The 27,692-nt window shown below is 26.5% G+C and overlaps 2 long non-coding RNA genes across 3 annotated transcripts in view; both read right to left on the minus strand.

Moving 5' to 3' along the window:
• Positions 1-27,692, minus strand: part of LOC113556284 — a 107,048-nt gene that overhangs the window by 47,853 nt on the left and 31,503 nt on the right. The gene's annotated exons all lie outside the window — the stretch shown is intronic.
• On the minus strand, positions 12,462-12,908 carry LOC113558962. 2 transcript variants are annotated; one of them, XR_003405775.1, is made up of 3 exons: positions 12,844-12,908; positions 12,637-12,779; positions 12,462-12,521 (listed from the first exon to the last, which is right to left on the minus strand). It is a non-coding gene; the product is annotated as an uncharacterized LOC113558962 (long non-coding RNA). The 2 variants fall into 2 exon arrangements; XR_003405776.1 differs by having other exon boundaries at positions 12,463-12,521; positions 12,650-12,779.

Raw genomic sequence — 27,692 nt, forward strand, 5'->3', positions numbered from 1 at the left:
TAATGCATTGGTCGAGGATCAGGACACTGACTTGTGTTAACTTCGGGCGTAAAATATGAACAATTCGTTGATATTATAAAAATTCTTTCGTAAATGTACAAGATATTCGGTCAAAAGCCTAATAAATATACCGCCCCACTCCGGAGACCAGTGGAACGGTGAACGGCACACAACCAACTAGATTCTTCCTGTGGCAGGTCAGCCGTCGACCAAGGTATGGGGAACCTCCCGCCCTCTGTTGGTGTTAATATCGACTTAATGATTAATTCTTCTATAAACAGTTGAAAATGTGAATTTGTAATTTTTATCAAAATTATCATTTATGTATAGTCTAAATAAAAGATTTTTATAGCATAGGTAAATAAGAAGAATAAAAATTACAAGCTAAAAGTGTTTACTAATCTTTTATTCATATATATAACAAATAACAATTGTTTCACAACTATTAATTTATTATCAATTATATTCAATAACCATTACACACACACTGCAGAAATCCAATATTATTATCAGTATCTTCTAGTTTATTTTCAAAATAAAATGTTGATACTTTCCCCAAAGTGGTATGACTGCAAATTTCGGTCTCAGCAAGCCTTGGGTGAACTGCTGCACTGCAATCTGAAAAAATGTAGTCAGTTAAATTTGTAAGATTGGTGGAGAATTAATTGAGAAATGAGTGTTTCATAAGCAGTTTAAAATATGAATTTATAACACGAGTCAAAATTGTCATTTAAAAGCATGTATATAGTGTTTATGAAGTATAAGCATCAATGAATTACATGGAAGTTAATAAAGTTGAATAAGAATCATTTACATAATTTAATGGTGTTGGTTTCATGTCAATTAATTGAGAATTGAGTGTTTCATAAGCCATAAAAATTTGAATTTTTAATATACTCCAACATTATCATATAAAAACAAGTTTTATAGAGTTTATGAAACATTGGCTTAAATGTAATGTATGAAAGTAATTAATGCTAAATAAGAAACATATTCTCTTTCTAGTGGTCAAGGTTTCAAGGTACTAACATGAGAATTGAGTATTTTATAAGCAATTAAAAAAATGAATTTGTAAAATACGCCAAATTTACCATATAAAAACATGTTTTATAGTGTTTATGAAGTATTGGCTTAAATGAAATGTATGAAAGTAATTAATGCTAAATAAGAAACATATTCTCTTTCTAGTGGTCAAGGTTTCAAGGTACTAACATGAGAATTGAGTATTTTATAAGCAATTAAAAAAATGAATTTGTAAAATACGCCAAATTTACCATATAAAAACATGTTTTATAGTGTTTATGAAGTATTGGCTTAAATGAAATGTATGAAAGTAATTAATGCTAAATAAGAAACATATTCTCTTTCTAGTGGTCAAGGTTTCAAGATACTAACATGAGAATTGAGTATTTTATAAGCAATTAAAAAAATGAATTTGTAAAATACGTCAAATTTACCATATAAAAACATGTTTTATAGAGTTTATGAAACATTGGCTTAAATGTAATGTATGAAAGTAATTAATGCTAAATCAGATCCAATTTCTCTTTCTAGTGGTCAAGGTTTCAAGATACTAACATGAGAATTGAGTGTTTCATAAGCCATAAAAAATTTGAATTTGTAAAATACGTCAAATTTACCATATAAAAACATGTTTTATAGTGTTTATGAAGTATTGGCTTAAATGTAATGTATGAAAGTAATTAATGCTTAATAAGAAACATATTCTATTTCTAGTGGTGAAGGTTTCAAGATACTAACATGAGAATTGAGTATTTTATAAGTAATTAAAAAAATGAATTTGTAAAATACGTCAAATTTACCATATAAAAACATGTTTTATAGAGTTTATGAAACATTGGCTTAAATGTAATGTATGAAAGTAATTAATGCTAATCAGATCCAATTCTCTTTCTAGTGGTCAAGGTTTCAAGATACTAACATGAGAATTGAGTGTTTCATAAGCCATAAAAAATTTGAATTTGTAATATACTCCAAATTTACCATATAAAAACATGTTTTATAGTGTTTATGAAAGTATTGCTTAAATGTAATGTATGAAAGTAATTAATGCTAAATCAGAAAAATATTCTCTTTCTAGTGGTCAAGGTTTCAAGATACTAACATGAGAATTGAGTATTTTATAAGCAATAAAAAATGAATTTTTAAAATACGCCAAATTTACCATATAAAAACATGTTTTATAGAGTTTATGAAACATTGGCCTTAATGTAATGTATGAAAGTAATTAATGCTAAATCAGATCCAATTTCTCTTTTAGTGGTCAAGGTTTCAAGATACTAACATGAGAATTGAGTTTTCATAAGCCATAAAAAATTAGAATTTTTAATATACTCCAAATTTACCATATAAAAACATGTTTTATAGTGTTTATGAAGTATCAGCATCAACAAAAATACATGCAAGTTAATAATGCTAAATAAGAATCATTTACTTAATTCATTGGTCTTGGTTTCATGATACTAATTTTTTGTTTCACTAGTATTAATTTGCTATCAATTATATTCAATAACCATTACACACACATTGCATAAATCCAATATTATTATCAATATCTTCTAGTTTATTTTCAAAATAAGATGTTGATACTTTCCCAAAGTGGTATGATTGCAAATTCCTGTCTCAGCAAGCCTTGAATGAACTGCTGCACTGCAATCTGAAAAAAATGTAGTCAGTTAAATATGTAAAATAAGTGGAGAATTAATTGAGAATTGAGTGTTTCATAAGCAGTTTAAAATATTAATTTATAACACTAGTCAAAATTGTCATTTAAAAGCATGTTTATAGTGTTTATGAAGTATCAGCATCAATGAATTACATGGAAGTTAATAATGCTAAAAAAGAATCATTTACTTAATCCAATTGTCACTACTACACACCATAAGGAAAACGAAAATAATTCTATAACAACTAGTGCGTGGACAACACTGGATAATTTAGAAATTGAAACAATCAAAACAAAAACTAACAGACAACCTTCATTTTTAATACAAAATAATTGAAAACTATTTACAGTTGAAACTTTAACACAAGTACGAATGTAAAACTGTAAAAAGATACGAAATTTAAGCATAAACAGATGATAACAAATAATAATTATGATAAGCCATAAAAGATTGTACAAATTAACAGAATGTTTTGTACTTTTAAAAAAAGAATACACTTGTACAATAACTGAAAAATACCCCTTTTCCATATGAATTTGATGATAAATTTAAATCATTTTCTTAATGCATTGGTCGAGGATCAGGACACTGACTTGTGTTAACTTCGGGCGTAAAATATGAACAATTCGTTGATATTATAAAAATTCTTTCGTAAATGTACAAGATATTCGGTCAAAAGCCTAATAAATATACCGCCCCACTCCGGAGACCAGTGGAACGGTGAACGGCACACAACCAACTAGATTCTTCCTGTGGCAGGTCAGCCGTCGACCAAGGTATGGGGAACCTCCCGCCCTCTGTTGGTGTTAATATCGACTTAATGATTAATTCTTCTATAAACAGTTGAAAATGTGAATTTGTAATTTTTATCAAAATTATCATTTATGTATAGTCTAAATAAAAGATTTTTATAGCATAGGTAAATAAGAAGAATAAAAATTACAAGCTAAAAGTGTTTACTAATCTTTTATTCATATATATAACAAATAACAATTGTTTCACAACTATTAATTTATTATCAATTATATTCAATAACCATTACACACACACTGCAGAAATCCAATATTATTATCAGTATCTTCTAGTTTATTTTCAAAATAAGATGTTGATACTTTCCCCAAAGTGGTATGACTGCAAATTTCTGTCTCAGCAAGCCTTGGGTGAACTGCTGCACTGCAATCTGAAAAAATGTAGTCAGTTAAATTTGTAAGATTGGTGGAGAATTAATTGAGAAATGAGTGTTTCATAAGCAGTTTAAAATATGAATTTATAACACGAGTCAAAATTGTCATTTAAAAGCATGTATATAGTGTTTATGAAGTATAAGCATCAATGAATTACATGGAAGTTAATAAAGTTGAATAAGAATCATTTACATAATTTAATGGTGTTGGTTTCATGTCAATTAATTGAGAATTGAGTGTTTCATAAGCCATAAAAAATTTGAATTTTTAATATACTCCAATATTATCATATAAAAACAAGTTTTATAGTGTTTATGAAGTATTGGCTTAAATGTAATGTATGAAAGTAATTAATGCTAAATAAGAAACATATTCTCTTTCTAGTGGTCAAGGTTTCAAGATACTAACATGAGAATTGAGTATTTTATAAGCAATTAAAAAAATGAATTTGTAAAATACGTCAAATTTACCATATAAAAACATGTTTTATAGAGTTTATGAAACATTGGCTTAAATGTAATGTATGAAAGTAATTAATGCTAATAAGAAACATATTCTCTTTCTAGTGGTGAAGGTTTCAAGATACTAACATGAGAATTGAGTATTTTATAAGCAATTAAAAAAATGAATTTGTAAAATACGCCAAATTTACCATATAAAAACATGTTTTATAGTGTTTATGAAGTATTGGCTTAAATGAAATGTATGAAAGTAATTAATGCTAAATAAGAAACATATTCTCTTTCTAGTGGTCAAGGTTTCAAGATACTAACATGAGAATTGAGTATTTTATAAGCAATTAAAAAATGAATTTGTAAAATACGTCAAATTTACCATATAAAAACATGTTTTATAGAGTTTATGAAACATTGGCTTAAATGTAATGTATGAAAGTAATTAATGCTAAATCAGATCCAATTTCTCTTTCTAGTGGTCAAGGTTTCAAGATACTAACATGAGAATTGAGTGTTTCATAAGCCATAAAAAATTGAATTTGTAATATACTCCAAATTTACCATATAAAAACATGTTTTATAGTGTTTATGAAGTATTGGCTTAAATGTAATGTATGAAAGTAATTAATGCTTAATAAGAAACATATTCTATTTCTAGTGGTGAAGGTTTCAAGATACTAACATGAGAATTGAGTATTTTATAAGCAATTAAAAAAATGAATTTGTAAAATACGCCAAATTTACCATATAAAAACATGTTTTATAGTGTTTATGAAGTATTGGCTTAAATGAAATGTATGAAAGTAATTAATGCTAAATCAGATCCAATATCTCTTTCTAGTGGTCAAGGTTTCAAGATACTAACATGAGAATTGAGTGTTTCATAAGCCATAAAAAATTTGAATTTTTAATATACTCCAAATTTACCATATAAAAACATGTTTTATAGTGTTTATGAAGTATTGGCTTAAATGTAATGTATGAAAGTAATTAATGCTTAATAAGAAACATATTCTATTTCTAGTGGTGAAGGTTTCAAGATACTAACATGAGAATTGAGTATTTTATAAGCAATTAAAAAAATGAATTTGTAAAATACGTCAAATTTACCATATAAAAACATGTTTTATAGAGTTTATGAAACATTGGCTTAAATGTAATGTATGAAAGTAATTAATGCTAAATCAGATCCAATTTCTCTTTCTAGTGGTCAAGGTTTCAAGATACTAACATGAGAATTGAGTGTTTCATAAGCCATAAAAAATTTGAATTTGTAAAATACGTCAAATTTACCATATAAAAACATGTTTTATAGAGTTTATGAAACATTAGCTTAAATGTAATGTATGAAAGTAATTAATGCTAAATCAGATCCAATTTCTCTTCTAGTGGTCAAGGTTTCAAGATACTAACATGAGAATTGAGTATTTTATAAGCAATTAAAAAAATGAATTTGTAAAATACGCCAAATTACCATATAAAAACATGTTTTATAGAGTTTATGAAAATTGGCTTAATGTAATGTATGAAAGTAATTAATGCTAAATCAGATCCAATTTCTCTTTCTAGTGGTCAAGGTTTCAAGATACTAACATGAGAATTGAGTGTTTCATAAGCCATAAAAAATTAGAATTTTTAATATACTCCAAATTTACCATATAAAAACATGTTTTATAGTGTTTATGAAGTATCAGCATCAACAAAAATACATGCAACTTAATAATGCTAAATAAGAATCATTTACTTAATTCATTGGTCTTGGTTTCATGATACTAATTTTTTGTTTCACTAGTATTAATTTGCTATCAATTATATTCAATAACCATTACACACACATTGCATAAATCCAATATTATTATCAATATCTTCTAGTTTATTTTCAAAATAAGATGTTGATACTTTCCCAAAGTGGTATGATTGCAAATTCCTGTCTCAGCAAGCCTTGAATGAACTGCTGCACTGCAATCTGAAAAAAATGTAGTCAGTTAAATATGTAAAATAAGTGGAGAATTAATTGAGAATTGAGTGTTTCATAAGCAGTTTAAAATATTAATTTATAACACTAGTCAAAATTGTCATTTAAAAGCATGTTTATAGTGTTTATGAAGTATCAGCATCAATGAATTACATGGAAGTTAATAATGCTAAAAAAGAATCATTTACTTAATCCAATTGTCACTACTACACACCATAAGGAAAACGAAAATAATTCTATAACAACTAGTGCGTGGACAACACTGGATAATTTAGAAATTGAAACAATCAAAACAAAAACTAACAGACAACCTTCATTTTTAATACAAAATAATTGAAAACTATTTACAGTTGAAACTTTAACACAAGTACGAATGTAAAACTGTAAAAAGATACGAAATTTAAGCATAAACAGATGATAACAAATAATAATTATGATAAGCCATAAAAGATTGTACAAATTAACAGAATGTTTTGTACTTTTAAAAAAAGAATACACTTGTACAATAACTGAAAAATACCCCTTTTCCATATGAATTTGATGATAAATTTAAATCATTTTCGTAATGCATTGGTCGAGGATCAGGACACTGACTTGTGTTAACTTCGGGCGTAAAATATGAACAATTCGTTGATATTATAAAAATTCTTTCGTAAATGTACAAGATATTCGGTCAAAAGCCTAATAAATATACCGCCCCACTCCGGAGACCAGTGGAACGGTGAACGGCACACAACCAACTAGATTCTTCCTGTGGCAGGTCAGCCGTCGACCAAGGTATGGGGAACCTCCCGCCCTCTGTTGGTGTTAATATCGACTTAATGATTAATTCTTCTATAAACAGTTGAAAATGTGAATTTGTAATTTTTATCAAAATTATCATTTATGTATAGTCTAAATAAAAGATTTTTATAGCATAGGTAAATAAGAAGAATAAAAATTACAAGCTAAAAGTGTTTACTAATCTTTTATTCATATATATAACAAATAACAATTGTTTCACAACTATTAATTTATTATCAATTATATTCAATAACCATTACACACACACTGCAGAAATCCAATATTATTATCAGTATCTTCTAGTTTATTTTCAAAATAAGATGTTGATACTTTCCCCAAAGTGGTATGACTGCAAATTTCGGTCTCAGCAAGCCTTGGGTGAACTGCTGCACTGCAATCTGAAAAAATGTAGTCAGTTAAATTTGTAAGATTGGTGGAGAATTAATTGAGAAATGAGTGTTTCATAAGCAGTTTAAAATATGAATTTATAACACGAGTCAAAATTGTCATTTAAAAGCATGTATATAGTGTTTATGAAGTATAAGCATCAATGAATTACATGGAAGTTAATAAAGTTGAATAAGAATCATTTACATAATTTAATGGTGTTGGTTTCATGTCAATTAATTGAGAATTGAGTGTTTCATAAGCCATAAAAAATTTGAATTTTTAATATACTCCAATATTATCATATAAAAACAAGTTTTATAGTGTTTATGAAGTATTGGCTTAAATGAAATGTATGAAAGTAATTAATGCTAAATAAGAAACATATTCTCTTTCTAGTGGTCAAGGTTTCAAGATACTAACATGAGAATTGAGTATTTTATAAGCAATTAAAAAAATGAATTTGTAAAATACGTCAAATTTATTATATAAAAACATGTTTTATAGAGTTTATGAAACATTGGCTTAAATGTAATGTATGAAAGTAATTAATGCTAAATCAGATCCAATTTCTCTTTCTAGTGGTCAAGGTTTCAAGATACTAACATGAGAATTTAGTGTTTCATAAGCCATAAAAAATTTGAATTTGTAAAATACGTCAAATTTACCATATAAAAACATGTTTTATAGAGTTTATGAAACATTGGCTTAAATGTAATGTATGAAAGTAATTAATGCTAAATCAGATCCAATTTCTCTTTCTAGTGGTCAAGGTTTCAAGATACTAACATGAGAATTGAGTGTTTCATAAGCCATAAAAAATTTGAATTTTTAATATACTCCAAATTTACCATATAAAAACAGGTTTTATAGTGTTTATGAAGTATTGGCTTAAATGTAATGTATGAAAGTAATTAATGCTTAATCAGAAACATATTCTATTTCTAGTGGTGAAGGTTTCAAGATACTAACATGAGAATTGAGTATTTTATAAGCAATTAAAAAAATGAATTTGTAAAATACGCCAAATTTACCATATAAAAACATGTTTTATAGAGTTTATGAAACATTGGCCTTAATGTAATGTATGAAAGTAATTAATGCTAAATCAGATCCAATTTCTCTTTCTAGTGGTCAAGGTTTCAAGATACTAACATGAGAATTGAGTGTTTCATAAGCCATAAAAAATTAGAATTTTTAATATACTCCAAATTTACCATATAAAAACATGTTTTATAGTGTTTATGAAGTATCAGCATCAACAAAAATACATGCAAGTTAATAATGCTAAATAAGAATCATTTACTTATTTCATTGGTCTTGGTTTCATGATACTAATTTTTTGTTTCACTAATATTAAGTTGCTATCAATTACATACGGTTATTATTACACGTACCTTGCAAAAGACCATTATTGCTATTATAAGTATCTTCTAGTTTATTTTCAAAATAAGATGTTGATACTTTCCCAAAGTGGTATGAATGCAAATTCCTGTCTCAGCAAGCCTTGAATGAACTGCTGCACTGCAATCTGAAAAAAATGTAGTCAGTTAAATATGTAAAATAAGTGGAGAATTAATTGAGAATTGAGTGTTTCATAAGCAGTTTAAAATATGAATTTATAACACGAGTCAAAATTGTCATTTAAAAGCATGTTTATAGTGTTTATGAAGTATCAGCATCAATGAAATACATGGAATTAATTATGCTTAATAAGAATCATTTACCTAATTCATTGGTCTTGGTTTCATGATATTTACTTTTTGTTTCACTAATATTAAGTTGCTATCAATTACATACGGTTATTATTACACGTACCTTGCAAAAGACCATTATTGCTATTATAAGTATCTTCTAGTTTATATTCATAATAAGATGTTGATATTTTCCAAAGTAGTATAAATGCAAATTCCTGTCTCAGCAAGCCTTGATTGAACTGCTACACTGCAATCTGAAAAAAATGTAGTCAGTTAAATATGTAAAATTAGTGGAGAATTAATTGAGAATTGAGTGTTTCATAAGCAGTATAAAATATGAATTTATAACACGAGTCAAAATTGTCATTTAAAAGCATGTTTATAGTGTTTATGAAGTATAAGCATCAATGAATTACATGGAAGTTAATAAAGTTAAATAAGAATCATTTACATAATTTAATGGTGTTGGTTTCATGTCAATTAATTGAGAATTGAGTGTTTCATTAGCCATAAAAAATTTGAATTTTTAATATACTCCAATATTATCATATAAAAACAAGTTTTATAGAGTTTATGAAACATTAACTTAAATGTAATGTATGAAAGTAATTAATGCTAAATAAGAAACATATTCTCTTTCTAGTGGTGAAGGTTTCAAGGTACTAACATGAGAATTGAGTATTTTATAAGCCATAAAAAATTTGAATTTGTAATTTACATTAATATTATCATATAAAAACATGTTTTATAGTGTTTATGAAGTATTGGATTATATGAAATGTATGAAAGTAATTAATCCTGAATAAGAAACATATTCTCTTTCTAGTGGTCAAGGTTTTAAGATACTAACATGAGAATTGAGTATTTTATAAGCAATTAAAAAAATGAATTTGTAAAATACGTCAAATTTACCATATAAAAAAATGTTTTATAGAGTTTATGAAACATTGGCTTAAATGTAATGTATGAAAGTATTTAATGCTAAATCAGATCCACTTTCTCTTTCTAGTGGTCAAGGTTTCAAGATACTAACATGAGAATTGAGTGTTTCATAAGCCATAAAAAATTTGAATTTTTAATATACTCCAAATTTACCATATAAAAACATGTTTTATAGTGTTTATGAAGTATTGGCTTAAATGTAATGTATGAAAGTAATTAATGCTAATTAAGAAACATATTCTATTTCTAGTGGTGAAGGTTTCAAGATACTAACATGAGAATTGAGTATTTTATAAGCAATTAAAAAAATGAATTTGTAAAATACGTCAAATTTACCATATAAAAACATGTTTTATAGAGTTTATGAAACATTGGCTTAAATGTAATATATGAAAGTAATTAATCCTGAATAAGAAACATATTCTCTTACTAGTGGTAAAGGTTTCAAGGTACTAACATGAGAATTGAGTATTTTATAAGCAATTAAAAAATTGAATTTTTAATATACTCCAATATTATCATATAAAAACAAGTTTTATAGAGTTTATGAAACATTAACTTAAATGTAATGTATGAAAGTAATTAATGCTAAATAAGAAACATATTCTCTTTCTAGTGGTGAAGGTTTCAAGGTACTAACATGAGAATTGAGTATTTTATAAGCAATTAAAAAATTTGAATTTTTAATAGACTCAAAAATTATCATATAAAAACAAGTTTTATAGAGTTTATGAAACATTGGCATAAATGAAATGTATGAAAGTAATTAATGCTAAATAAGAAACATATTCTCTTTCTAGTGGTCAAGGTTTCAAGATACTAACATGAGAATTGAGTATTTTATAAGCAATTAAAAAAATGAATTTTTAAAACACGCCAAATTTACCATATAAAAACATGTTTTATAGTGTTTATGAAGTATTGGCTTAAATGTAATGTATGAAAGTAATTAATGCTAAATAAGAAACATATTCTCTTTCTAGTAGTGAAAGTTTCAAGGTACTAACATGAGAATTGAGTATTTTATAAGCAATTAAAAAATTTGAATTTTTATATACTCCAAAATTATCATATAAAAACAAGTTTTATAGAGTTTATGAAACATTGGCATAAATGAAATTTATGTAATGCTAATTAATGCTAAATAAGAATCATTTATTTAATTCATTGGTCTTGGTTTCAAGATACTAACTTTTTGTTTCACTTATATTAAGTTGCTACCAATTATATTCAATAACCATTTACACACACATTGCATAAATCCAATATCACTATCAATATCTTCTAATTTATTTTCAAAATAAGATGTTGATACTTTCCCAAAGTGGTATGAATGCAAATTTCTGTCTCAGCAAGCCTTGGGTGAACTGCTGCACTGTAATCTGAAATAAATGTAGTCAGTTAAATATGTAAAATTGATGGAGAATTAATTGAGAATTGAGTGGTTCATAAGCCATTAAATATTTGAATTAGTAATATTCGTCAAAATTATTATAAAAAAAACAAGTTTTATAGAGTTTATAAAGTATTGGCTTAAATGAAATGTATGAAAGTAATAAATGCTAAATAAGAAACCAATTCTCTATCTAGTGGTCAAGGTTTCAAGACGCTAAATTGAGAATTGACTTTTATATAAAAAGTTAAAAATAGGAATTTATAATTCTCATTAAAATTATCATATTAAATCATGTTTTATAGTGTTTATGAAGTATCAGCATCAATAAAAATACATGGAAGTTAATAACGCTAAATAAGAATCATTTACTTAATTCATTGGTCTTTGTTTCATGATTCTAATTTTTTTTTCACTTATATTAAGTTGCTATCAATTACGTACAGTTATTATTAAACGTACCTTGCAAAATACCATTATTATTATTATTATTATTATTATTATCAGTATTGTCTAGTCAAATTTCAACATGGGATGTCCAAATTTTCACAACTACTAAAAATGGTAATTCATGTATCATCGTGCCTTGAAAGATCTGCTGTGCTGCAATCTGAAAAAATGTAGTCAGTTAAAATGTGAAATTGGTAAAGAACAACATTAGAATACAGAGTTTTATATGCAATTAAAAATATGAATTTAAAATACGAGGCAAAATTATCATATAAAAGCATGTTTTATAATGTTTATGAAGTATCATCATCAATGAAATACATGGAAGTTAATAATGCTAAATAAGAATCATTTACTTAATCTAATGGTAAGGGTTTCATAACACTAACTTTTTGTTACATTTCTATTATGTTGCTATTATTTACATTCATTCACGTACCGTGCAAAACACCATTATTAATATTAATACCTTCTAATCCATATTAAACATAGGATGTTGAAACTATTCCAAGCACTAAAAATGTTAATTCATGCTCAGCAAGCCTTGAGTGATCTGTTGCACTGCAATCTGAAAAATATGAAAGTTAATAATGGTAAATAAGCATCATTACTTAATATAATGGTCAAGGCTACATGACTTTTAGTAACACTACTATTAATTGAATCACAATTATATTCTATACCCATTACTCGTACTTTGCATAAAACCATTATTATTATCAGTATCGTCTAGTCCATTTTCAACGTAGGATGTTGTAACTTTGTCAAGTGTTAGAAACGTTAATTCATGTCTTAGCAATCCTTAAGTGATCTGCTGTACTGCCATCTAAAAAAAAATTGTCAGTTAATTATGTATAATGGTTGGAGGATAAAATGTCACTACTACACACCATAAAGAGATCGAAAGTCTGTTTATGACAACTAGTACGTGGACAACACTGAATAATTCAGAAATGGAAATAATCAAACAAAAACTAACAGACAAACTTCATTCCTATTTCAAAATACTTGAAAACAATTTAAAGTTGAAATTTAAATACAAATACGAATATAAAACTGCAAAAAGATATGAAATATAAATCAGACAGTAAATACAAACGGTTATATCAATAGATAAACAATGTTTTATATCACTAAACCACAATCATGGATGAAAAACATCATATCAATTCGGATTAGAATATTCAACTTATTACATTTTATCTCTGGCCGCCGAATTCAAAAATGTTTAATATTATAATATTTTCATATACACATACAATTTCAAAACTGATTAACTGAGCATAATATAATGAAATAAATTTCCAATAATATTGTATACTTTGTAAATTCAGCAGGCAGTTGTATAAATATTATGAGTCTTAACATAGATACATAGTAACTAGTAAGACAAAAGTCAAAAAGTAATAACATTAAACTATATATGTATGTATTATTTAAGTGTTTAGATAGTTGCAGGTAAGCATTTATTATGCATTAATATTCTCCGGACTGTACAGTCCACTGGTTAACTAATTGAACTTAAGTAAACGGTCTTATATGTTATATATCTTATACATATAACGATTCATTATTTGAATACTTAACAATGTAAATAAATCATAATAATTTATTTTTTATGTTCGATGTCCATAAAATTTAAATCTTTATCTCCTATAAATATTACCGAAGTTATATTGTGAAATTCAAAACAAATTACTACCAATCATACTAATATATTGCATATTAAATATACACATATAATTAAAACTAATAAATAATAAATGAAATGTTGTATTCGAGCAGATTTGAGTCTGAAGTGATCAGAAGTAATCTACTGACTGCGTCGTGCATTTTAAAAATGATGGTCGTATACACAACGAAATCGCTTAGGTACATATTGAATTCTTAACGCTAAACGAGGGATATAAACACTATAAACATTAAATAGATGTATTCTCTATATGATTTGATGAAAAACTATTTATAAATAAACTATTTTTTATGCTGTTGGCGTAATTGCTAAACGTTGAAACCTTAACAAACATAAAACGTGTAAAAAAAACAAAGTTCAAAAAGATACTTCGTTAAATCGTTATACGGTGGTATAGGTACCATACAGAAAAGTATGCGTGTACGAAAAAACAAGCCATTCGATTTTTTTAACCTTTCAAACTCGTCGTAGCATTTATGAGTCAGCACTCAAATTTCGAAATGATTAAACAAAAACTCAAATTCAAAAAATTCGAAAAATACGTAAAATCTAAGTGCCAAAAATAAAAATATAATCGTAACTTCGCAACAAAACGTCCGATTCCTTCGGTTTTGGTAGCGTTCGAATTTTTACAAAAACGTCTAAACGATGCGTAGAAAAAAATCGCTCTGACCACCAAAAAATTAATTGTTTCGTGGCGACAAAGTCCAAAAACTGCAAAATCCTAATTTCCGACGCCAAAAATAGGGGTAAAAATGAATTCTACAGTGTCACCACGGGACGCCGATTTTGATCACAGATCTACGAAAAACTGAACTTGTGAACAACAGAAACGTGGAACAAATATTAAACATTTTTTAAAATATCCATGGGGGGAGGGGCACAAGGAGCCATAGGACACTGCTACCACCGAAGCACTTTATGTAAAACGACTTTAAACAGAAATTTCCGTGAAGTAACTATGCCCCATACATCGAAACCCGGCCGAGTAACACTCGACTAAAAAATTCAAATTTCGGAATTCCAAGACCCCAATGTGGGGTAAAAACGGCATTTACGGTGTCCACAACAGATACCGCTTTTGATCGGCATCATCCAAAATACCAGAATCTTGAGTTTCAAACACGTCGAACGACCACTAAGGTTTTTCAAAAATATATTTGAGGGAAACAAATATTTATGCAAATATACAGTACTTATAAAGTTTTTTTTTTATTTATTTATTAAAATTAAAATGTTTCAGCATTTTATCATGCTATTACAAGTTTACTAACGTGTTCAATTACAAATAACAAATTACAATTACTAATATTTTTAGTTAGTGATATAGTGATATACATGCTAATGTTAGTTAATATTTATTTTTTAGTGGTAATTTAAAATCGATCTTCGTCTTCGCTTGACTGTGATAGAAGGAGATCTTGGGGTAGACGTGGTTTTAAACGCCGATTTTTCGTTTTTTATTTCCCAGGTTGTAGAACCGTGCGCCATCAGATGTATTGAGATTTGCATGAAAGTTTTTGAATTGTATTTTTATCCAGTCTTGGAGAAGAGGGATTCCCGTGACTTATAACTTTATACATAATAATAGTACTAATCATAGATAATGATGAAACACACTGCGAAATTAAGAATATTTACGCTATTGCAAAGATGTTTAAAGTCTACCTTTTGTAACTTGTACCTACGTATAATAAGTAATATAGTTGTTTTATTTACATAGAATATTATATGACTTTGACGTTTGCAATTTGTGAATATATTTCGTACAAATTGTACCAAGTCATAATTGTTTATAGTTTTTTTGTTGCTTTTGGTAATTAAAATGTAGAAGGTTCAGTATTATCATACCGTTTAGGGTGATGTTAAACTTTTATTACTGAAACATATAATTATATATGCAAACTTGCAGTAAGTAAATAAAATAAATATTTAAAAAAGTTTTATATTGTATAACATAACTTTTCTAAAACTTTGCAATTTACAACTCGTTATTTCAACACATGATATAATCTGTTGTTATGATATTCATCTATAGATTTTGAGATTCAAATTGAAATACTAACATTTTTAATATTGGTTGTTTCGTTTCGAAATCTTAGAGGTTCAACGCAGTGACACCTCGAGATCAAATTTCTGTTCTAAAGAATTTTCAATTTCAATTTGAAAATTAAAAATTGCTAAAAACAAATTTCCTGCCAATTTTTTTTTTTAAACTGCACATTTAAATCATCATTTACCGTCTAAACAATTGAGTTGAAAAACTTTTACTAATTGCAAGACGCATCTAGGGACGAATTTGTCTCGGTCTTTGAACATTTTATCCAAAGGGGCCAGTATTAAAGGATTTAGTTTTGGAGTTTTGGATAACGTAATAACTAATAATAAATTGAGTTTTAACACAAAAATTTATGAAAAATTCAGAATTTGGACAGTTACACTGCAACAAAGTCATAAATGAGTAGATAATTTTTATATAATATGCAATGGTTTGTGAGGAATAATATTGAAAATTTTGAAAGTGCAGTAGGGTTGCCTATACAAAACACCTTCAAATCTGCATGACAAAATAATAAAATACAAAATGCGCTCAATTTCACTATTTGAGGTGTACTGTAAGATAAAATAATTAATAAAATAAATTATATCATAGAGATAGAATATTAGAAGAATCTACCAATATTCTATATTTCAAAATTAATTAAATCGTATAAAATTTGCCTATAGACCCCTTCTGTTGATAAAAAAAAAGGATCCGACAAACTGGCTATATTAATTAAGCATATGAATATATTATGATCACTAATATTTTTGAAAATATAAACAAAAAAAAAGATCACAAATGTCCATAAAACTTTACTCATAAGTCATAAATTTTTTTTATAAGTAGGTATTAAAAACCTTTATTTTGATATTTATCAAAATCACAAAAAAAAAAAACTAACTCTTTTCTAGTTAAAAGTTGTCTGTCCCGTATTTTTAAGTTTTGAAAATGTTATACATAATTTTTCATACGTAGTTGTAGTTCATAAGATTAAAATCATAAAATCTAGATATGTAAAAAGATAATTATTTGTTATACACATTTCAAGTTCAAATTTGATTGAAATCAAATATAGCAACACAGATCACTAATGATTTATAATTGAAAAATATTCGTGGGCATATAAAAATTTTAGAATACATTATTACATTTTATACATTTATTGGCCTTAAATAATAAAAGTGAATTGCATAAAATTATTAAATTTATCGGAATCTTCTTGTCCATTATAGATGTAGGATGTTAAAACTTTTCAAAGTGGTGAAAATGTTAATTCATGTTTCAGCAAGCCTTAAAAGATCTGCTTTACTGCCATCTGAAAAACATAGTCAATTAAATCTGTAAAATTGGTGGAGAATAACTTGAGAATACAGTGTTTTATAAGCACTTGAAAATATGAATTTATAATTCGAGTCAAAATTATCATATAAAAGGATATTTTATAGTGTTAATGAAGTATCAGCTTAGATAAAATTTATGAAAATTATTAATGGATAATTAGAATTGTTTTCGTAACCTAATGGTAAGGGTTTCATGACACTAACTCGAGAATTGATTGTTTCATAAGCAGTTAAAAATATGAATTTATAACACGAGTCAAAATTATCATATAAAACCAAGTTTTATAATGTTTATGAAGTATCAGCATCAATGCAATACATGGAAGTAAATAATGCTAAATAAGAAACATATTCTCTTTCTAGTGGTCACAGTTTCAAGATACTCAATTGAGAATTAAGTGTTTCGTAAACCATAAACAATTTGAACTAGAAATATACGTCAAAATTATCAAAAAAAACATGTTTTATAGTGTTTATGAAGTATCAGATTAAGTGAAATGTATGAATGTAATTAATGCTAAATAAGAAACATATTCTCTTTCTAGTAGTGAAGGTTTCAAGGTACTAACATGAGAATTGAGTATTTTATAAGCCATAAAAAATTTGAATTTGTAAAATACGCCAAATTTACCATATAAAAACATGTTTTATAGTGTTTATGAAGTATCAGTATCAACAAAAATACATGCAAGTTAATAATGCTAAATAAGAATCATTTACTTAATTCATTGGTCTTGGTTTCATGATACTAATTTTTTGTTTCACTAGTATTAATTTGCTATCAATTATATTCAATAACCATTACACACACATTGCATAAATCCAATATTATTATCAATATCTTCTAGTTTATTTTCAAAATAAGATGTTGATACTTTTCCAAAGTGGTATGAATGCAAATTCCTGTCTCAGCAAGCCTTGAATGAACTGCTGCACTGCAATCTGAAAAAAATGTAGTCAGTTAAATATGTAAAATTAGTGGAGAATTAATTGAGAATTGAGTGTTTCATAAGCAGTTTAAAATATGAATTTATAACACGAGTCAAAATTGTCATTTAAAAGCATGTTTATAGTGTTTATGAAGTATCAGCATCAATGAATTACATGGAAGTTAATAATGCTAAAAAAGAATCATTTACTTAATCCAATTGTCACTACTACACACCATAAGGAGAACGAAAATAATTCTATAACAACTAGTGCGTGGACAACACTGGATAATTTAGAAATTGAAACAATCAAAACAAAAACTAACAGACAACATTCATTTTTAATACAAAATAATTGAAAACTATTTACAGTTGAAACTTTAACACAAGTACGAATGTAAAACTGTAAAAAGATACGAAATTTAAGCATAAACAGATGATAACAAATAATAATTATGATAAGCCATAAAAGATTGTACAAATTAACAGAATGTTTTGTACTTTTAAAAAAAGAATACACTTGTACAATAACTGAAAAATACCCCTTTTCCATATGAATTTGATGATAAATTTAAATCATTTTCGTAATGCATTGGTCGAGGATCAGGACACTGACTTGTGTTAACTTCGGGCGTAAAATATGAACAATTCGTTGATATTATAAAAATTCTTTCGTAAATGTACAAGATATTCGGTCAAAAGCCTAATAAATATACCGCCCCACTCCGGAGACCAGTGGAACGGTGAACGGCACACAACCAACTAGATTCTTCCTGTGGCAGGTCAGCCGTCGACCAAGGTATGGGGAACCTCCCGCCCTCTGTTGGTGTTAATATCGACTTAATGATTAATTCTTCTATAAACAGTTGAAAATGTGAATTTGTAATTTTTATCAAAATTATCATTTATGTATAGTCTAAATAAAAGATTTTTATAGCATAGGTAAATAAGAAGAATAAAAATTACAAGCTAAAAGTGTTTACTAATCTTTTATTCATATATATAACAAATAACAATTGTTTCACAACTATTAATTTATTATCAATTATATTCAATAACCATTACACACACACTGCAGAAATCCAATATTATTATCAGTATCTTCTAGTTTATTTTCAAAATAAAATGTTGATACTTTCCCCAAAGTGGTATGACTGCAAATTTCGGTCTCAGCAAGCCTTGGGTGAACTGCTGCACTGCAATCTGAAAAAATGTAGTCAGTTAAATTTGTAAGATTGGTGGAGAATTAATTGAGAAATGAGTGTTTCATAAGCAGTTTAAAATATGAATTTATAACACGAGTCAAAATTGTCATATAAAGCATGTATATAGTGTTTATGAAGTATAAGCATCAATGAATTACATGGAAGTTAATAAAGTTGAATAAGAATCATTTACATAATTTAATGGTGTTGGTTTCATGTCAATTAATTGAGAATTGAGTGTTTCATAAGCCATAAAAAATTTGAATTTTTAATATACTCCAACATTATCATATAAAAACAAGTTTTATAGAGTTTATGAAACATTGGCTTAAATGTAATGTATGAAAGTAATTAATGCTAAATAAGAAACATATTCTCTTTCTAGTGGTCAAGGTTTCAAGGTACTAACATGAGAATTGAGTATTTTATAAGCAATTAAAAAAATGAATTTGTAAAATACGCCAAATTTACCATATAAAAACATGTTTTATAGTGTTTATGAAGTATTGGCTTAAATGAAATGTATGAAAGTAATTAATGCTAAATAAGAAACATATTCTCTTTCTAGTGGTCAAGGTTTCAAGGTACTAACATGAGAATTGAGTATTTTATAAGCAATTAAAAAAATGAATTTGTAAAATACGCCAAATTTACCATATAAAAACATGTTTTATAGTGTTTATGAAGTATTGGCTTAAATGAAATGTATGAAAGTAATTAATGCTAAATAAGAAACATATTCTCTTTCTAGTGGTCAAGGTTTCAAGATACTAACATGAGAATTGAGTATTTTATAAGCAATTAAAAAAATGAATTTGTAAAATACGTCAAATTTACCATATAAAAACATGTTTTATAGAGTTTATGAAACATTGGCTTAAATGTAATGTATGAAAGTAATTAATGCTAAATCAGATCCAATTTCTCTTTCTAGTGGTCAAGGTTTCAAGATACTAACATGAGAATTTAGTGTTTCATAAGCCATAAAAAATTTGAATTTGTAAAATACGTCAAATTTACCATATAAAAACATGTTTTATAGAGTTTATGAAACATTAGCTTAAATGTAATGTATGACAGTAATTAATGCTTAATAAGAAACATATTCTATTTCTAGTGGTGAAGGTTTCAAGATACTAACATGAGAATTGAGTATTTTATAAGTAATTAAAAAAATGAATTTGTAAAATACGTCAAATTTACCATATAAAAACATGTTTTATAGAGTTTATGAAACATTAGCTTAAATGTAATGTATGAAAGTAATTAATGCTAAATCAGATCCAATTTCTCTTTCTAGTGGTCAAGGTTTCAAGATACTAACATGAGAATTGAGTGTTTCATAAGCCATAAAAAATTTGAATTTTTAATATACTCCAAATTTACCATATAAAAACAGGTTTTATAGTGTTTATGAAGTATTGGCTTAAATGTAATGTATGAAAGTAATTAATGCTTAATCAGAAACATATTCTATTTCTAGTGGTGAAGGTTTCAAGATACTAACATGAGAATTGAGTATTTTATAAGCAATTAAAAAAATGAATTTGTAAAATACGCCAAATTTACCATATGAAAACATGTTTTATAGAGTTTATGAAACATTGGCTTAAATGTAATGTATGAAAGTAATTAATGCTAAATCAGATCCAATTTCTCTTTCTAGTGGTCAAGGTTTCAAGATACTAACATGAGAATTGAGTGTTTCATAAGCCATAAAAAATTTGAATTTTTAATATACTCCAAATTTACCATATAAAAACATGTTTTATAGTGTTTATGAAGTATTGGCTTAAATGTAATGTATGAAAGTAATTAATGCTTAATAGGAAACATATTCTATTCCTAGTGGTGAAGGTTTCAAGATACTAACATGAGAATTGAGTATTTTATAAGCAATTAAAAAAATGAATTTGTAAAATACGCCAAATTTACCATATAAAAACATGTTTTATAGTGTTTATGAAGTATTGGCTTAAATGAAATGTATGAAAGTAATTAATGCTAAATCAGATCCAATATCTCTTTCTAGTGGTCAAGGTTTCAAGATACTAACATGAGAATTGAGTGTTTCATAAGCCATAAAAAATTTGAATTTGTAAAATACGTCAAATTTACCATATAAAAACATGTTTTATAGTGTTTATGAAGTATTGGCTTAAATGTAATGTATGAAAGTAATTAATGCTTAATAAGAAACATATTCTATTTCTAGTGGTGAAGGTTTCAAGATACTAACATGAGAATTGAGTATTTTATAAGCAATTAAAAAAATGAATTTGTAAAATACGTCAAATTTACCATATAAAAACATGTTTTATAGAGTTTATGAAACATTGGCTTAAATGTAATGTATGAAAGTAATTAATGCTAAATAAGAAACATATTCTCTTTCTAGTGGTCAAGGTTTCAAGATACTAACATGAGAATTGAGTATTTTATAAGCAATTAAAAAAATGAATTTGTAAAATACGCCAAATTTACCATATAAAAACATGTTTTATAGTGTTTATGAAGTATTGGCTTAAATGAAATGTATGAAAGTAATTAATGCTAAATAAGAAACATATTCTCTTTCTAGTGGTCAAGGTTTCAAGGTACTAACATGAGAATTGAGTATTTTATAAGCAATTAAAAAAATGAATTTGTAAAATACGCCAAATTTACCATATAAAAACATGTTTTATAGTGTTTATGAAGTATTGGCTTAAATGAAATGTATGAAAGTAATTAATGCTAAATAAGAAACATATTCTCTTTCTAGTGGTCAAGGTTTCAAGATACTAACATGAGAATTGAGTATTTTATAAGCAATTAAAAAAATGAATTTGTAAAATACGTCAAATTTACCATATAAAAACATGTTTTATAGAGTTTATGAAACATTGGCTTAAATGTAATGTATGAAAGTAATTAATGCTAAATCAGATCCAATTTCTCTTTCTAGTGGTCAAGGTTTCAAGATACTAACATGAGAATTTAGTGTTTCATAAGCCATAAAAAATTTGAATTTGTAAAATACGTCAAATTTACCATATAAAAACATGTTTTATAGAGTTTATGAAACATTAGCTTAAATGTAATGTATGACAGTAATTAATGCTTAATAAGAAACATATTCTATTTCTAGTGGTGAAGGTTTCAAGATACTAACATAAAGTATTTTATAAGTAATTAAAAAAATGAATTTGTAAAATACGTCAAATTTACCATATAAAAACATGTTTTATAGAGTTTATGAAACATTGGCTTAAATGTAATGTATGAAAGTAATTAATGCTAAATCAGATCCAATTTCTCTTTCTAGTGGTCAAGGTTTCAAGATACTAACATGAGAATTTAGTGTTTCATAAGCCATAAAAAATTTGAATTTGTAAAATACGTCAAATTTACCATATAAAAACATGTTTTATAGAGTTTATGAAACATTAGCTTAAATGTAATGTATGAAAGTAATTAATGCTAAATCAGATCCAATTTCTCTTTCTAGTGGTCAAGGTTTCAAGATACTAACATGAGAATTGAGTGTTTCATAAGCCATAAAAAATTTGAATTTTTAATATACTCCAAATTTACCATATAAAAACAGGTTTTATAGTGTTTATGAAGTATTGGCTTAAATGTAATGTATGAAAGTAATTAATGCTTAATCAGAAACATATTCTATTTCTAGTGGTGAAGGTTTCAAGATACTAACATGAGAATTGAGTATTTTATAAGCAATTAAAAAAATGAATTTGTAAAATACGCCAAATTTACCATATGAAAACATGTTTTATAGAGTTTATGAAACATTGGCTTAAATGTAATGTATGAAAGTAATTAATGCTAAATCAGATCCAATTTCTCTTTCTAGTGGTCAAGGTTTCAAGATACTAACATGAGAATTGAGTGTTTCATAAGCCATAAAAAATTTGAATTTTTAATATACTCCAAATTTACCATATAAAAACATGTTTTATAGTGTTTATGAAGTATTGGCTTAAATGTAATGTATGAAAGTAATTAATGCTTAATAGGAAACATATTCTATTCCTAGTGGTGAAGGTTTCAAGATACTAACATGAGAATTGAGTATTTTATAAGCAATTAAAAAAATGAATTTGTAAAATACGCCAAATTTACCATATAAAAACATGTTTTATAGTGTTTATGAAGTATTGGCTTAAATGAAATGTATGAAAGTAATTAATGCTAAATCAGATCCAATATCTCTTTCTAGTGGTCAAGGTTTCAAGATACTAACATGAGAATTGAGTGTTTCATAAGCCATAAAAAATTTGAATTTTTAATATACTCCAAATTTACCATATAAAAACATGTTTTATAGTGTTTATGAAGTATTGGCTTAAATGTAATGTATGAAAGTAATTAATGCTTAATAAGAAACATATTCTATTTCTAGTGGTGAAGGTTTCAAGATACTAACATGAGAATTGAGTATTTTATAAGCAATTAAAAAAATGAATTTGTAAAATACGTCAAATTTACCATATAAAAACATGTTTTATAGAGTTTATGAAACATTGGCTTAAATGTAATGTATGAAAGTAATTAATGCTAAATAAGAAACATATTCTCTTTCTAGTGGTCAAGGTTTCAAGATACTAACATGAGAATTGAGTATTTTATAAGCAATTAAAAAAATGAATTTGTAAAATACGTCAAATTTACCATATAAAAACATGTTTTATAGAGTTTATGAAACATTGGCTTAAATGTAATGTATGAAAGTAATTAATGCTAAATCAGATCCAATTTCTCTTTCTAGTGGTCAAGGTTTCAAGATACTAACATGAGAATTTAGTGTTTCATAAGCCATAAAAAATTTGAATTTGTAAAATACGTCAAATTTACCATATAAAAACATGTTTTATAGAGTTTATGAAACATTAGCTTAAATGTAATGTATGACAGTAATTAATGCTTAATAAGAAACATATTCTATTTCTAGTGGTGAAGGTTTCAAGATACTAACATGAGAATTGAGTATTTTATAAGTAATTAAAAAAATGAATTTGTAAAATACGTCAAATTTACCATATAAAAACATGTTTTATAGAGTTTATGAAACATTGGCATAAATGTAATGTATGAAAGTAATTAATGCTAAATCAGATCCAATTTCTCTTTCTAGTGGTCAAGGTTTCAAGATACTAACATGAGAATTTAGTGTTTCATAAGCCATAAAAAATTTGAATTTGTAAAATACGTCAAATTTACCATATAAAAACATGTTTTATAGTGTTTATGAAGTATTGGCTTAAATGTAATGTATGAAAGTAATTAATGCTTAATAAGAAACATATTCTATTTCTAGTGGTGAAGGTTTCAAGATACTAACATGAGAATTGAGTATTTTATAAGTAATTAAAAAAATGAATTTGTAAAATACGTCAAATTTACCATATAAAAACATGTTTTATAGAGTTTATGAAACATTGGCTTAAATGTAATGTATGAAAGTAATTAATGCTAAATCAGATCCAATTTCTCTTTCTAGTGGTCAAGGTTTCAAGATACTAACATGAGAATTTAGTGTTTCATAAGCCATAAAAAATTTGAATTTGTAAAATACGTCAAATTTACCATATAAAAACATGTTTTATAGAGTTTATGAAACATTAGCTTAAATGTAATGTATGAAAGTAATTAATGCTAAATCAGATCCAATTTCTCTTTCTAGTGGTCAAGGTTTCAAGATACTAACATGAGAATTGAGTGTTTCATAAGCCATAAAAAATTTGAATTTTTAATATACTCCAAATTTACCATATAAAAACAGGTTTTATAGTGTTTATGAAGTATTGGCTTAAATGTAATGTATGAAAGTAATTAATGCTTAATCAGAAACATATTCTATTTCTAGTGGTCAAGGTTTCAAGATACTAACATGAGAATTGAGTATTTTATAAGCAATTAAAAAAATGAATTTGTAAAATACGCCAAATTTACCATATAAAAACATGTTTTATAGAGTTTATGAAACATTGGCCTTAATGTAATGTATGAAAGTAATTAATGCTAAATCAGATCCAATTTCTCTTTCTAGTGGTCAAGGTTTCAAGATACTAACATGAGAATTGAGTGTTTCATAAGCCATAAAAAATTAGAATTTTTAATATACTCCAAATTTACCATATAAAAACATGTTTTATAGTGTTTATGAAGTATCAGCATCAACAAAAATACATGCAAGTTAATAATGCTAAATAAGAATCATTTACTTAATTCATTGGTCTTGGTTTCATGATACTAATTTTTTGTTTCACTAGTATTAATTTGCTATCAATTATATTCAATAACCATTACACACACATTGCATAAATCCAATATTATTATCAATATCTTCTAGTTTATTTTCAAAATAAGATGTTGATACTTTCCCAAAGTGGTATGATTGCAAATTCCTGTCTCAGCAAGCCTTGAATGAACTGCTGCACTGCAATCTGAAAAAAATGTAGTCAGTTAAATATGTAAAATAAGTGGAGAATTAATTGAGAATTGAGTGTTTCATAAGCAGTTTAAAATATTAATTTATAACACTAGTCAAAATTGTCATTTAAAAGCATGTTTATAGTGTTTATGAAGTATCAGCATCAATGAATTACATGGAAGTTAATAATGCTAAAAAAGAATCATTTACTTAATCCAATTGTCACTACTACACACCATAAGGAAAACGAAAATAATTCTATAACAACTAGTGCGTGGACAACACTGGATAATTTAGAAATTGAAACAATCAAAACAAAAACTAACAGACAACCTTCATTTTTAATACAAAATAATTGAAAACTATTTACAGTTGAAACTTTAACACAAGTACGAATGTAAAACTGTAAAAAGATACGAAATTTAAGCATAAACAGATGATAACAAATAATAATTATGATAAGCCATAAAAGATTGTACAAATTAACAGAATGTTTTGTACTTTTAAAAAAAGAATACACTTGTACAATAACTGAAAAATACCCCTTTTCCATATGAATTTGATGATAAATTTAAATCATTTTCTTAATGCATTGGTCGAGGATCAGGACACTGACTTGTGTTAACTTCGGGCGTAAAATATGAACAATTCGTTGATATTATAAATATTCTTTCGTAAATGTACAAGATATTCGGTCAAAAGCCTAATAAATATACCGCCCCACTCCGGAGACCAGTGGAACGGTGAACGGCACACAACCAACTAGATTCTTCCTGTGGCAGGTCAGCCGTCGACCAAGGTATGGGGAACCTCCCGCCCTCTGTTGGTGTTAATATCGACTTAATGATTAATTCTTCTATAAACAGTTGAAAATGTGAATTTGTAATTTTTATCAAAATTATCATTTATGTATAGTCTAAATAAAAGATTTTTATAGCATAGGTAAATAAGAAGAATAAAAATTGCAAGCTAAAAGTGTTTACTAATCTTTTATTCATATATATAACAAATAACAATTGTTTCACAACTATTAATTTGCTATCAATTATATTCAATAACCATTACACACACATTGCATAAATCCAATATTATTATCAATATCTTCTAGTTTATTTTCAAAATAAGATGTTGATACTTTCCCAAAGTGGTATGATTGCAAATTCCTGTCTCAGCAAGCCTTGAATGAACTGCTGCACTGCAATCTGAAAAAAATGTAGTCAGTTAAATATGTAAAATAAGTGGAGAATTAATTGAGAATTGAGTGTTTCATAAGCAGTTTAAAATATTAATTTATAACACTAGTCAAAATTGTCATTTAAAAGCATGTTTAAAGTGTTTATGAAGTATCAGCATCAATGAATTACATGGAAGTTAATAATGCTAAAAAAGAATCATTTACTTAATCCAATTGTCACTACTACACACCATAAGGAAAACGAAAATAATTCTATAACAACTAGTGCGTGGACAACACTGGATAATTTAGAAATTGAAACAATCAAAACAAAAACTAACAGACAACCTTCATTTTTAATACAAAATAATTGAAAACTATTTACAGTTGTAACTTTAACACAAGTACGAATGTAAAACTGTAAAAAGATACGAAATTTAAGCATAAACAGATGATAACAAATAATAATTATGATAAGCCATAAAAGATTGTACAAATTAACAGAATGTTTTGTACTTTTAAAAAAAGAATACACTTGTACAATAACTGAAAAATACCCCTTTTCCATATGAATTTGATGATAAATTTAAATCATTTTCTTAATGCATTGGTCGAGGATCAGGACACTGACTTGTGTTAACTTCGGGCGTAAAATATGAACAATTCGTTGATATTATAAAAATTCTTTCGTAAATGTACAAGATATTCGGTCAAAAGCCTAATAAATATACCGCCCCACTCCGGAGACCAGTGGAACGGTGAACGGCACACAACCAACTAGATTCTTCCTGTGGCAGGTCAGCCGTCGACCAAGGTATGGGGAACCTCCCGCCCTCTGTTGGTGTTAATATCGACTTAATGATTAATTCTTCTATAAACAGTTGAAAATGTGAATTTGTAATTTTTATCAAAATTATC

The sequence above is a fragment of the Rhopalosiphum maidis genome, chromosome 3, assembly GCF_003676215.2.
Source record: "Rhopalosiphum maidis isolate BTI-1 chromosome 3, ASM367621v3, whole genome shotgun sequence".
Classification (NCBI taxonomy): Eukaryota; Metazoa; Arthropoda; class Insecta; order Hemiptera; family Aphididae; genus Rhopalosiphum; species Rhopalosiphum maidis.